This window comes from Hydractinia symbiolongicarpus, chromosome 1, assembly GCF_029227915.1.
Source record: "Hydractinia symbiolongicarpus strain clone_291-10 chromosome 1, HSymV2.1, whole genome shotgun sequence".
In the NCBI taxonomy this organism is placed as follows: Eukaryota; Metazoa; Cnidaria; class Hydrozoa; order Anthoathecata; family Hydractiniidae; genus Hydractinia; species Hydractinia symbiolongicarpus.
Window position 1 is genome coordinate 1176899 of NC_079875.1, and position 15354 is coordinate 1192252.

Here is a 15354-nt window from a genome sequence, read left to right on the forward strand (position 1 = left end):
AAAATAAAAACATTTTTGAAAACTACAAGTCTCATGCGTTTTAGTGATGAAAATATAATTTAGAAAATCGTTCGGGAAATGAGTTTACTCCCTGGGTACTTTCTTTGTATACTTTTGACTATACGGGCCGAGTCCGGGATTTACGGGAAATCGCAGGTTTTCGTTTGCCGGCGATTAACCTTCTGTCATTCAGCGTCTCATCAAAAGTGAAAACATCTTTGAAAACTACAAGTCTCATGCGTTTTAGTGGTGAAAAAATAATTTAAAAAATCGTTCGGGAAATGAGTTTACTCCCTGGGTACTTTTTTTGTATACTTTTGATTATACGGACCGAGTCCGGGGTTTACGGGAAAAGCCGGGTTTTCGTTTGCCGGCGATTAAATTTCTTTTATTCAGCGTCTCATCAAAAATGAAAACATTTTTGAAAACTACAAGTCTCATGCGTTTTAGTGGTGAAAAAATAATTTAAAAAATCGTTCGGGAAATGAGTTTACACCCTGGGTACTTTCTTTGTATACTTTTGACTATACGGGCCGAGTCGAGGATTTACGGGAAATCGCAGGTTTTCGTTTGCCGGCGATTAAACTTCTTTTATTCAGCGTCTCATCAAAAATAAAAACATTTTTAAAAACTACAAGTCTCATGGGCTTTGGTGGTGAAATATTAATTTAAATAATCGTTTGGGATATGAGTTTACTGCCTGGGTAGTGTCTTTGTATACTTTTGACTATACGGGCCGAGTCCGGGATTTACGGGAAATAGCAGGTTTTCGTTTGCCGGCGATTAAACTTCTTTTATTCAGCGTCTCATCAAAAATGAAAATATTTTTAAATACTACAAGTCTCATGGGCTTCAGTGGTGAAATAAAATTTAAAAAATCGTTCGGGAAATGAGTTTACACCCTGGGTACTTTCTTTGTATACTTTTGACTATGCGGGCCGAGTCCGGGGTTTACGGGAAATGGCGGGTTTTCGTTTGCCGGCGATTAAACTTCTTTTACTTAGCGTCTCTTCAAAAATGAAAACATTTTTGAAAACTACAAGTCTCAAGCGTTTTAGTGGTGAAAAGATAATTTAAAAAATCGTTTTGGAAATGAGTTTACTCACAGGGTACTTTCTTTGTATACATTCGACTATACGGGCCAAGCCCGGGATTTACGGGAAATCGCGGGTTTTCGTTTGCCGGCCATTAAACCGCTTTCATTAAGCGTCTCATAAAAAATGAAAACATTTCTGAAAACTACAAGTCTCATGCGTTGTAGTGGTGAAAATATAATTTAAAAATTCGTTCGGGAAATGACTTTACTCACTGGGTACTTTCCTTGCATACTTTTGACTATACGGGCCGAGTCCGGGATTTACGGGAAATCGCGGGTTTTTGTTTGCCGGCGATTAAACTTCTTTTATTCAGCGTGTCATCAAAAATGAAAAAATTTTTAAAAACTACAAGTCTCATGGTTTTTAGTGGTAAAATAATAATTTAAAAAATCGTTTGGGAAATGAGTTTAAACCCTGGTTACTTTCTTTGTATACTTTTAACTATACGGGCCGAGTCCGGGAATTACGGGAAATCGCAGGTTTTCGTTTGCCGCCGATTAAACTTCTTTTATTCAGAGTCTCATCAAAAATGAAAACATTTTTGAAAACTACAAGTCTCATGCGTTTTAGTGGTGAAAAAATAATTTAAAAAATCGTTCGGGAAATGAGTTTACACCCTGGGTACCCTCTTTGTATACTTTTGACTATACGGGCCGAGTCCGGGATTTACGGGAAATCGCAGGTTTTCGTTTGCCGGCGATTAAACTTCTTTTATTCAGCGTCTCATCAAAATAGAAAACATTTTTGAAAACTACAAGTCTCATGCGTTTTAGTGGTGAAAAAATAATTTAAAAATTCGTTAGGGAAATGAGTTTACTCACTGGGTACTTTCCTTGTATACTTTTGACTATACGGGCCGAGACCGGGATTTACGGGAAATTGCGGGTTTTTGTTTGCCGGCGATTAAACTTCTTTTATTCAGCGTGTCATCAAAAATGAAAAAATTTTTAAAAACTACAAGTCTCATGGTTTTTAGTGGTAAAATAATAATTTAAAAAATCGTTTGGGAAATGAGTTTACACCCTGGGTACTTTCTTTGTATACTTTTAACTATACGGGCCGAGTCCAGGAATTACGGGAAATCGCAGGTTTTCGTTTGCCGCCGATTAAACTTCTTTTATTCAGAGTCTCATCAAAAATGAAAACATTTTTGAAAACTACAAGTCTCATGCGTTTTAGTGGTGAAAAAATAATTTAAAAAATCGTTCGGGAAATGAGTTTACACCCTGGGTACCCTCTTTGTATACTTTTGACTATACGGGCCGAGTCCGGGATTTACGGGAAATCGCAGGTTTTCGTTTGCCCGCGATTAAACTTCTTTTATTCAGCGTCTCATCAAAATTGAAAACATTTTTGAAAACTACAAGTCTCATGCGTTTTAGTGGTGAAAAAATAATTTAAAAAATCGTTCGGGAAATGAGTTTACACGCTGGGTACTTCCTTTGTATACTTTTGACTATACGGGCCGAGTCCAAGATTTACGGGAAATCGCAGGTTTTCGTTTGCCGGCGATTAAACTTCTTTTATTCAGCGTCTCATCAAAAATGAAAACATTTTTGAAAACTACAAGTCTCATACGTTTTAGTGGTGAAATAATAATTTAAAAAATCGTTTGGGAAATGAGTTTACGCCCTGGGTACTTTCTTTGTATACTTTTGACTATACGGGCCGAGTCCAGGATTTACGGGAAATTGCGGGTTTTCGTTTGCCGGCGATTAAACTTCTTTTATTCAGCGTCTCATCAAAAATGAAAACATTTTTGAAAACTACAAGTCTCATGCGTTTTAGTGGTGAAAAAATAATTTAAAAAATCGTTCGGAAAATGAGTTTACGCCCTGGGTACTTTCTTTGTATACTTTTGACTATACGGGCCGAGTCCGGGAATTACGGGAAATCGCAGGTTTTCGTTTGCCGCCGATTAAACTTCTTTTATTCAGAGTCTCATCAAAAATGAAAACATTTTTGAAAACTACAAGTCTCATGCGTTTTAGTGGTGAAAAAATAATTTAAAAAATCGTTCGGGAAATGAGTTTACACCCTGGGTACCCTCTTTGTATACTTTTGACTATACGGACCGAGTCCGGGATTTACGGGAAATCGCAGGTTTTCGTTTGCCGGCGATTAAACTTCTTTTATTCAGCGTCTCATCAAAATTGAAAACATTTTTGAAAACTACAAGTCTCATGCGTTTTAGTGGTGAAAAAATAATTTAAAAATTCGTTAGGGAAATGAGTTTACTCACTGGGTACTTTCCTTGTATACTTTTGACTATACGGGCCGAGACCGGGATTTACGGGAAATTGCCGGTTTTCGTTTGCCGGCGATTAAACTTCTTTTATTCAGCGTGTCATCAAAAATGAAAAATTTTTTTAAAACTACAAGTCTCATGGGCTTTAGTGGTGAAATAATAATTTAAAAAATCTTTTGGGAAATGAGTTTACTCCTTGGGTACTTTCTTTGTATACTTTTGACTATACGTGCCGAGTACGGGATTTACGGGAAATCGCAGGATTTCGTTTGCCGGCAATTAAACTTCTTTTATTCAGCGTATCATCAAAAATGAAAACATTTTTGAAAACTACAAGTCTCATGCGTTTTAGTGGTGAAAAAATAATTTAAAAAATCGTTCGGGAAATGAGTTTACACGCTGGGTACTTCCTTTGTATACTTTTGACTATACGGGCCGAGTCCAAGACTTACGGGAAATCGCAGGTTTTCGTTTGCCGGCGATTAAACTTCTTTTATTCAGCGTCTCATCAAAAATGAAAACATTTTTGAAAACTACAAGTCTCATACGTTTTAGTGGTGAAATAATAATTTAAAAAATCGTTTGGGAAATGAGTTTACGCCCTGGGTACTTTCTTTGTATACTTTTGACTATACGGGCCGAGTCCAGGATTTACGGGAAATTGCGGGTTTTCGTTTGCCGGCGATTAAACTTCTTTTAATCAGCGTCTCATCAAAAATGAAAACATTTTTGAAAACTACAAGTCTCATGCGTTTTAGTGGTGAAAAAATAAATTAAAAAATCGTTCGGGAAATGAGTTTACTCACAGGGTACTTCCTTTGTATACTTTTGACTATACGGGCCGAGTCCAAGGTTTACGGGAAATCGCAGGTTTTCGTTTGCCGGCGATTAAACTTCTTTTATTCAGCGTCTCATCAAAAATGAAAACATTTTTGAAAACTACAAGTCTCATACGTTTTAGTGGTGAAGAAATAATTTAAAAATTCGTTCTGGAAATGAGTTTACTCACTGGGTACTTTCCTTGTATACTTTTAACTATACGGGCCGAGTCCGGGATTAACGGGAAATCGCAGGTTTTCGTTTGCCGGCGATTAAACTTCTTTTATTCAGCGTCTCATCAAAAATGAAAACATTTTTAAAAACTACAAGTCTCATGGGCTTTAGTGGTGAAATAATAATTTAAAAAATCGTTTGGGAAATGAGTTTACTCCCTGGGTACTTTCTTTGTATACTTTTGACTATACGGGCCAAGTCCAGGATTTACGGGAAATTGCGGGTTTTCGTTTGCCGGCGATTAAACTTCTTTTATTCAGCGTCTCATCAAAAATGAAAACAGTTTTGAAAACTACAAGACTCATACGTTTTAGTGGTGAAAAAATAATTTAAAAATTCGTTCTGGAAATGAGTTTACTCACTGGGTACTTTCCTTGTATACTTTTAACTATACGGGCCGAGTCCGGGATTTACGGGAAATCGCAGGTTTTCGTTTGCCTGCGATTAAACTTCTTTTATTCAGCGTCTCATCAAAAATGAAAACATTTTTAAAAACTACAAGTCTCATGGGCTTTAGTGGTGAAATAATAATTTAAAAAATCGTTTGGGAAATGAGTTTACTCCCTGGGTACTTTCTTTGTATACTTTTGACTATACGGGCCGAGTCCAGGATTTACGGGAAATTGCGGGTTTTCGTTTGCCGGCGATTAAACTTCTTTTATTCAGCGTCTCATCAAAAATGAAAACATTTTTGAAAACTACAAGTCTCATGCGTTTTAGTGGTGAAAAAATAAATTAAAAAATCGTTCTGGAAATGAGTTTACTCACAGGGTACTTTCTTTGTATACATTCGACTATACGGGCCAAGCCGAGATTTACGGGAAATCGCGGGTTTTCGTTTGCCGGCGATTAAACCTCTTTCATTAAGCCTCTCATCAAAAATGAAAACATTTTTAAAAGCTACAAGTCTCATGCGTTTTAGTGGTGAAAAAAAAATTTAAAAAATCGTTCGGGAAGTGAGTTTACTCCCTGGGTACTTTCTTTGTATACATTCGACTATACGGGCCAAGCCCGGGATTTACGGGAAATCGCGGGATTTCGTTTCCCGGCGATTAAACCTCTTTTATTAAGCGTCTCATCAAAAATGAAAACATTTTTGAAAACTACAAGTCTCATGCGTTTTAGTGGTGAAAAAATAATTTAAAAAATCGTTCGGGAAATGAGTTTACACCCTGGATACTTTCTTTGTATACTTTTAACTATACTTGCCGAGTCCAAGATTTACGGGAAATCGCAGGTTTTCGTTTGCCGGCGATTAAACTTCTTTTATTCAGCGTCTCATCAAAAATGAAAACATTTTTGAAAACTACAAGTCTCATAGGTTTTAGTGGTGAAAAAATAATTTAAAAATTCGTTCTGCAAATGAGTTTACTCACTGGGTACTTTCCTTGTATACTTTTAACTATACGGGCCGAGTCCGGGATTTACGGGAAATCGCGGGTTTTCGTTTGCCGGCGATTAAACTTCTTTTATTCAGCGTCTCATCAAAAATGAAAACATTTTTAAAAAATACAAGTCTGATGGGCTTTAGTGGTGAAAAAATAAATTAAAAAATCGTTCTGGAAATGAGTTTACTTACAGGGTACTTTCTTTGTATACATTCGACTATACGGGTCAAGCCCGGGATTTACGGGAAATCTCGGGTTTTCGTTTGCCGGCGATTAAACCTCTTTCATTAAGCGTCTCATCAAAAATGAAAACATTTTTGAAAACTACAAGTCTCATGCGTTTTAGTGGTGAAAAAATAATTTAAAAAATAGTTCGGGAAATGAGTTTACACGCTGGGTACTTCCTTTGTATACTTTTGACTATACGGCCGAGTCCAAGATTTACGGGAAATCGCAGGTTTTCGTTTGCCGGCGATTAAACTTCTTTTATTCAGCGTCTCATCAAAAATGAAAACATTTTTGAAAACTACAAGTCTCATACGTTTTAGTGGTGAAATAATAATTTAAAAAATCGTTCGGGAAATGAGTTTACTCCCTGGGTACTTTCTTTGTATACATTCGACTATACGGGCCAAGCCCGGGATTTACGGGAAATCGCGGGATTTCGTTTGCCGGCAATTAAACTTCTTTTATTCAGCGTCTCATCAAAAATGAAAACATTTTTGAAAACTACAAGTCTCATACGTTTTAGTGGTGAAATAATAATTTAAAAAATCGTTTGGGAAATGAGTTTACGCCCTGGGTACTTTCTTTGTATACTTTTGACTATACGGGCCGAGTCCAGGATTTACGGGAAATTGCGGGTTTTCGTTTGCCGGCGATTAAACTTCTTTTATTCAGCGTCTCATCAAAATTGAAAACATTTTTGAAAACTACAAGTCTCATGCGTTTTAGTGGTGAAAAAATAAATTAAAAAATCGTTCGAGAAATGAGTTTACACCCTGGGTACTTCCTTTGCATACTTTTGACTATACGGGCCGAGTCCAAGGTTTACGGGAAATCGCAGGTTTTCGTTTGCCGGCGATTAAACGTCTTTTATTCAGCGTCTCATCAATAATGAAAACATTTTTGAAAACTACAAGTCTCATACGTTTTAGTGGTGAAAAAATAATTTAAAAATTCGTTGTGGAAATGAGTTTACTCACTGGGTACTTTCCTTGTATACTTTTAACTATACGGGCCGAGTCCGGGATTTACGGGAAATCGCAGGTTTTCGTTTGCCGGCGATTAAACTTCTTTTATTCAGCGTCTCATCAAAAATGAAAACTTTTTTAAAAACTACAAGTCTCATGGGCTTTAGTGGTGAAATAATAATTTAAAAAATCGTTTGGGAAATGAGTTTACTCCCTGGGTACTTTCTTTGTATACTTTTGACTATACGGGCCGAGTCCAGGATTTACGGGAAATCGCAGGTTTTCGTTTGCCGGCGATTAAACGTCTTTTATTCAGCGTCTCATCAATAATGAAAACATTTTTGAAAACTACAAGTCTCATACGTTTTAGTGGTGAAAAAATAATTTAAAAATTCGTTGTGGAAATGAGTTTACTCACTGGGTACTTTCCTTGTATACTTTTAACTATACGGGCCGAGTCCGGGATTTACGGGAAATCGCAGGTTTTCGTTTGCCGGCGATTAAACTTCTTTTATTCAGCGTCTCATCAAAAATGAAAACTTTTTTAAAAACTACAAGTCTCATGGGCTTTAGTGGTGAAATAATAATTTAAAAAATCGTTTGGGAAATGAGTTTACTCCCTGGGTACTTTCTTTGTATACTTTTGACTATACGGGCCGAGTCCAGGATTTACGGGAAATCGCAGGTTTTCGTTTGCCGGCGATTAAACGTCTTTTATTCAGCGTCTCATCAATAATGAAAACATTTTTGAAAACTACAAGTCTCATACGTTTTAGTGGTGAAAAAATAATTTAAAAATTCGTTGTGGAAATGAGTTTACTCACTGGGTACTTTCCTTGTATACTTTTAACTATACGGGCCGAGTCCGGGATTTACGGGAAATCGCAGGTTTTCGTTTGCCGGCGATTAAACTTCTTTTATTCAGCGTCTCATCAAAAATGAAAACTTTTTTAAAAACTACAAGTCTCATGGGCTTTAGTGGTGAAATAATAATTTAAAAAATCGTTTGGGAAATGAGTTTACTCCCTGGGTACTTTCTTTGTATACTTTTGACTATACGGGCCGAGTCCAGGATTTACGGGAAATTGCGGGTTTTCGTTTGCCGGCGATTAAACTTCTTTTATTCAGCGTCTCATCAAAAATGAAAACATTTTTGAAAACTACAAGTCTCATACGTTTTAGTGGTGAAAAAATAATTTAAAAATTCGTTCTTGAAATGAGTTTACTCACTGGGTACTTTCCTTGTATACTTTTAACTATACGGGCCGAGTCCGGGATTTACGGGAAATCGCAGGTTTTCGTTTGCCTGCGATTAAACTTCTTTTATTCAGCGTCTCATCAAAAATGAAAACATTTTTAAAAACTACAAGTCTCATGGGCTTTAGTGGTGAAATAATAATTTAAAAAATCGTTTGGGAAATGAGTTTACTCCCTGGGTACTTTCTTTGTATACTTTTGACTATACGGGCCGAGTCAAGGATTTACGGGAAATTGCGGGTTTTCGTTTGCCGGCGATTAAACTTCTTTTATTCAGCGTCTCATCAAAAATGAAAACATTTTTGAAAACTACAAGTCTCATGCGTTTTAGTGGTGAAAAAATAAATTAAAAAATCGTTCTGGAAATGAGTTTACTCACAGGGTACTTTCTTTGTATACATTCGACTATACGGGCCAAGCCGAGATTTACGGGAAATCGCGGGTTTTCGTTTGCCGGCGATTAAACCTCTTTCATTAAGCCTCTCATCAAAAATGAAAACATTTTTAAAAGCTACAAGTCTCATGCGTTTTAGTGGTGAAAAAAAAAATTAAAAAATCGTTCGGGAAATGAGTTTACTCCCTGGGTACTTTCTTTGTATACATTCGACTATACGGGCCAAGCCCGGGATTTACGGGAAATCGCGGGATTTCGTTTCCCGGCGATTAAACCTCTTTTATTAAGCGTCTCATCAAAAATGAAAACATTTTTGAAAACTACAAGTCTCATGCGTTTTAGTGGTGAAAAAATAATTTAAAAAATCGTTCGGGAAATGAGTTTACACCCTGGATACTTTCTTTGTATACTTTTGACTATACTTGCCGAGTCCAAGATGTACGGGAAATCGCAGGTTTTCGTTTGCCGGCGATTAAACTTCTTTTATTCAGCGTCTCATCAAAAATGAAAACATTTTTGAAAACTACAAGTCTCATAGGTTTTAGTGGTGAAAAAATAATTTAAAAATTCGTTCTGGAAATGAGTTTACTCACTGGGTACTTTCCTTGTATACTTTTAACTATACGGACCGAGTCCGGGATTTACGGGAAATCGCGGGTTTTCGTTTGCCGGCGATTAAACTTCTTTTATTCAGCGTCTCATCAAAAATGAAAACATTTTTAAAAAATACAAGTCTGATGGGCTTTAGTGGTGAAAAAATAAATTAAAAAATCGTTCTGGAAATGAGTTTACTTACAGGGTACTTTCTTTGTATACATTCGACTATACGGGCCAAGCCCGGGATTTACGGGAAATCTCGGGTTTTCGTTTGCCGGCGATTAAACCTCTTTCATTAAGCGTCTCATCAAAAATGAAAACATTTTTGAAAACTACAAGTCTCATACGTTTTAGTGGTGAAAAAATAATTTAAAAATTCGTTCTTGAAATGAGTTTACTCACTGGGTACTTTCCTTGTATACTTTTAACTATACGGACCGAGTCCGGGATTTACGGGAAATCGCGGGTTTTCGTTTGCCGGCGATTAAACTTCTTTTATTCAGCGTCTCATCAAAAATGAAAACATTTTTAAAAAATACAAGTCTGATGGGCTTTAGTGGTGAAAAAATAAATTAAAAAATCGTTCTGGAAATGAGTTTACTTACAGGGTACTTTCTTTGTATACATTCGACTATACGGGCCAAGCCCGGGATTTACGGGAAATCTCGGGTTTTCGTTTGCCGGCGATTAAACCTCTTTCATTAAGCGTCTCATCAAAAATGAAAACATTTTTGAAAACTACAAGTCTCATACGTTTTAGTGGTGAAAAAATAATTTAAAAATTCGTTCTTGAAATGAGTTTACTCACTGGGTACTTTCCTTGTATACTTTTAACTATACGGGCCGAGTCCGGGATTTACGGGAAATCGCAGGTTTTCCTTTGCCTGCGATTAAACTTCTTTTATTCAGCGTCTCATCAAAAATGAAAACATTTTTAAAAACTACAAGTCTCATGGGCTTTAGTGGTGAAATAATAATTTAAAAAATCGTTTGGGAAATGAGTTTACTCCCTGGGTACTTTCTTTGTATACTTTTGACTATACGGGCCGAGTCAAGGATTTACGGGAAATTGCGGGTTTTCGTTTGCCGGCGATTAAACTTCTTTTATTCAGCGTCTCATCAAAAATGAAAACATTTTTGAAAACTACAAGTCTCATGCGTTTTAGTGGTGAAAAAATAAATTAAAAAATCGTTCTGGAAATGAGTTTACTCACAGGGTACTTTCTTTGTATACATTCGACTATACGGGCCAAGCCGAGATTTACGGGAAATCGCGGGTTTTCGTTTGCCGGCGATTAAACCTCTTTCATTAAGCCTCTCATCAAAAATGAAAACATTTTTAAAAGCTACAATTCTCATGCGTTTTAGTGGTGAAAAAAAAAATTAAAAAATCGTTCGGGAAATGAGTTTACTCCCTGGGTACTTTCTTTGTATACATTCGACTATACGGGCCAAGCCCGGGATTTACGGGAAATCGCGGGATTTCGTTTCCCGGCGATTAAACCTCTTTTATTAAGCGTCTCATCAAAAATGAAAACATTTTTGAAAACTACAAGTCTCATGCGTTTTAGTGGTGAAAAAATAATTTAAAAAATCGTTCGGGAAATGAGTTTACACCCTGGATACTTTCTTTGTATACTTTTGACTATACTTGCCGAGTCCAAGATGTACGGGAAATCGCAGGTTTTCGTTTGCCGGCGATTAAACTTCTTTTATTTAGCGTCTCATCAAAAATGAAAACATTTTTGAAAACTACAAGTCTCATAGGTTTTAGTGGTGAAAAAATAATTTAAAAATTCGTTCTGGAAATGAGTTTACTCACTGGGTACTTTCCTTGTATACTTTTAACTATACGGACCGAGTCCGGGATTTACGGGAAATCGCGGGTTTTCGTTTGCCGGCGATTAAACTTCTTTTATTCAGCGTCTCATCAAAAATGAAAACATTTTTAAAAAATACAAGTCTGATGGGCTTTAGTGGTGAAAAAATAAATTAAAAAATCGTTCTGGAAATGAGTTTACTTACAGGGTACTTTCTTTGTATACATTCGACTATACGGGCCAAGCCCGGGATTTACGGGAAATCTCGGGTTTTCGTTTGCCGGCGATTAAACCTCTTTCATTAAGCGTCTCATCAAAAATGAAAACATTTTTGAAAACTACAAGTCTCATGCGTTTTAGTGGTGAAAAAATAAATTAAAAAAACGTTCTGGAAATGAGTTTACTCACAGGGTACTTTCTTTGTATACATTTGACTATACGGGCCAAGCCCGGGATTTACGGGAAATCGCGGGTTTTCGTTTGCCGGCGATTAAACTTCTTTTATTCAGCGTATCATCAAAAATGAAAACATTTTTGAAAACTACAAGTCTCATGCGTTTTAGTGGTGAAAAAATAATTTAAAAAATTGTTCGGGAAATGAGTTTAAACGCTGGGTACTTCCTTTGTATACTTTTGACTATACGGGCCGAGTCCAAGATTTACGGGAAATCGCAGGTTTTCGTTTGCCGGCGATTAAACTTCTTTTATTCAGCGTCTCATCAAAAATGAAAACATTTTTGAAAACTACAAGTCTCATACGTTTTAGTGGTGAAATAATAATTTAAAAAATCGTTCGGGAAATGAGTTTACTCCCTGGGTACTTTCTTTGTATACATTCGACTATACGGGCCAAGCCCGGGATTTACGGGAAATCGCGGGATTTCGTTTTTCGGCGATTAAACCTCTTTTATTAAGCGTCTCATCAAAAATGAAAACATTTTTGAAAACTACAAGTCTCATGCGTTTTAGTGGTGAAAAAATAATTTAAAAAATCGTTCGGGAAATGAGTTTACACCCTGGATACTTTCTTTGTATACTTTTGACTATACTTGCCGAGTCCAAGATTTACGGGAAATCGCAGGTTTTCGTTTGCCGGCGATTAAACTTCTTTTATTCAGCGTCTCATCAAAAATGAAAACATTTTTGAAAACTACAAGTCTCATAGGTTTTAGTGGTGAAAAAATACTTTAAAAATTCGTTCTGGAAATGAGTTTACTCACTGGCTACTTTCCTTGTATACTTTTAACTATACGGGCCGAGTCCGGGATTTACGGGAAATTGCGGGTTTTCGTTTGCCGGCGATTAAACTTCTTTTATTCAGCGTCTCATCAAAAATGAAAACATTTTTAAAAAATACAAGTCTGATGGGCTTTAGTGGTGAAAAAATAAATTAAAAAATCGTTCTGGAATTGAGTTTACTTACAGGGTACTTTCTTTGTATACATTCGACTATACGGGCCAAGCCCGGGATTTACGGGAAATCTCGGGTTTTCGTTTGCCGGCGATTAAACCTCTTTCATTAAGCGTCTCATCAAAAATGAAAACATTTTTGAAAACTACAAGTCTCATGCGTTTTAGTGGTGAAAAAATAAATTAAAATATCGTTCTGGAAATGAGTTTACTCACAGGGTACTTTCTTTGTATACATTTGACTATACGGGCCAAGCCCGGGATTTACGGGAAATCGCGGGTTTTCGTTTGCCGGCGATTAAACTTCTTTTATTCAGCGTATCATCAAAAATGAAAACATTTTTGAAAACTACAAGTCTCATGCGTTTTAGTGGTGAAAAAATAATTTAAAAAATTGTTCGGGAAATGAGTTTACACGCTGGGTACTTCCTTTGTATACTTTTGACTATACGGGCCGAGTCCAAGATTTACGGGAAATCGCAGGTTTTCGTTTGCCGGCGATTAAACTTCTTTTATTCAGCGTCTCATCAGAAATGAAAACATTTTTGAAAACTACAAGTCTCATACGTTTTAGTGGTGAAATAATAATTTAAAAAATCGTTTGGGAAATGAGTTTACGCCCTGGGTACTTTCTTTGTATACTTTTGACTATACGGGCCGAGTCCAGGATTTACGGGAAATTGCGGGATTCGTTTGCCGGCGATTAAACTTCTTTTATTCAGCGTCTCATCAAAAATGAAAACATTTTTAAAAACTACAAGTCTCATGCGTTTTAGTGGTGAAAAAATAAATTAAAAAATCGTTCGGGAAATGAGTTTACTCACAGGGTACTTCCTTTGTATACTTTTGACTATACGGGCCGAGTCCAAGATTTACGGGAAATCGCAGGTTTTCGTTTGCCGGCGATTAAACTTCTTTTATTCAGCGTCTCATCAAAAATGAAAACATTTTTGAAAACTACAAGTCTCATACGTTTTAGTGGTGAAAAAATAATTTAAAAAATCGTTTGGGAAATGAGTTTACTCCCTGGGTACTTTCTTTGTATACTTTTGACTATACGGGCCGAGTCCAGGATTTACGGGAAATTGCGGGTTTTCGTTTGCCGGCGATTAAACTTCTTTTATTCAGCGTCTCATCAAACATGAAAACATTTTTGAAAACTACAAGTCTCATGCGTTTTAGTGGTGAAAAAATAATTTAAAAAATTGTGCGGGAAATGAGTTTAAACGCTGGGTACTTCCTTTGTATACTTTTGACTATACGGGCCGAGTCCAAGATTTACGGGAAATCGCAGGTTTTCGTTTGCCGGCGATTAAACTTCTTTTATTCAGCGTCTCATCAAAAATGAAAACATTTTTGAAAACTACAAGTCTCATACGTTTTAGTGGTGAAATAATAATTTAAAAAATCGTTCGGGAAATGAGTTTACTCCCTGGGTACTTTCTTTGTATACATTCGACTATACGGGCCAAGCCCGGGATTTACGGGAAATCGCGGGATTTCGTTTTTCGGCGATTAAACCTCTTTTATTAAGCGTCTCATCAAAAATGAAAACATTTTTGAAAACTACAAGTCTCATGCGTTTTAGTGGTGAAAAAATAATTTAAAAAATCGTTCGGGAAATGAGTTTACACCCTGGATACTTTCTTTGTATACTTTTGACTATACTTGCCGAGTCCAAGATTTACGGGAAATCGCAGGTTTTCGTTTGCCGGCGATTAAACTTCTTTTATTCAGCGTCTCATCAAAAATGAAAACATTTTTGAAAACTACAAGTCTCATAGGTTTTAGTGGTGAAAAAATACTTTAAAAATTCGTTCTGGAAATGAGTTTACTCACTGGCTACTTTCCTTGTATACTTTTAACTATACGGGCCGAGTCCGGGATTTACGGGAAATTGCGGGTTTTCGTTTGCCGGCGATTAAACTTCTTTTATTCAGCGTCTCATCAAAAATGAAAACATTTTTAAAAAATACAAGTCTGATGGGCTTTAGTGGTGAAAAAATAAATTAAAAAATCGTTCTGGAATTGAGTTTACTTACAGGATACTTTCTTTGTATACATTCGACTATACGGGCCAAGCCCGGGATTTACGGGAAATCTCGGGTTTTCGTTTGCCGGCGATTAAACCTCTTTCATTAAGCGTCTCATCAAAAATGAAAACATTTTTGAAAACTACAAGTCTCATGCGTTTTAGTGGTGAAAAAATAAATTAAAATATCGTTCTGGAAATGAGTTTACTCACAGGGTACTTTCTTTGTATACATTTGACTATACGGGCCAAGCCCGGGATTTACGGGAAATCGCGGGTTTTCGTTTGCCGGCGATTAAACTTCTTTTATTCAGCGTATCATCAAAAATGAAAACATTTTTGAAAACTACAAGTCTCATGCGTTTTAGTGGTGAAAAAATAATTTAAAAAATTGTTCGGGAAATGAGTTTACACGCTGGGTACTTCCTTTGTATACTTTTGACTATACGGGCCGAGTCCAAGATTTACGGGAAATCGCAGGTTTTCGTTTGCCGGCGATTAAACTTCTTTTATTCAGCGTCTCATCAGAAATGAAAACATTTTTGAAAACTACAAGTCTCATACGTTTTAGTGGTGAAATAATAATTTAAAAAATCGTTTGGGAAATGAGTTTACTCACAGGGTACTTTCTTTGTATACATTTGACTATACGGGCCAAGCCCGGGATTTACGGGAAATCGCGGGTTTTCGTTTGCCGGCGATTAAACTTCTTTTATTCAGCGTATCATCAAAAATGAAAACATTTTTGAAAACTACAAGTCTCATGCGTTTTAGTGGTGAAAAAATAATTTAAAAAATTGTTCGGGAAATGAGTTTACACGCTGGGTACTTCCTTTGTATACTTTTGACTATACGGGCCGAGTCC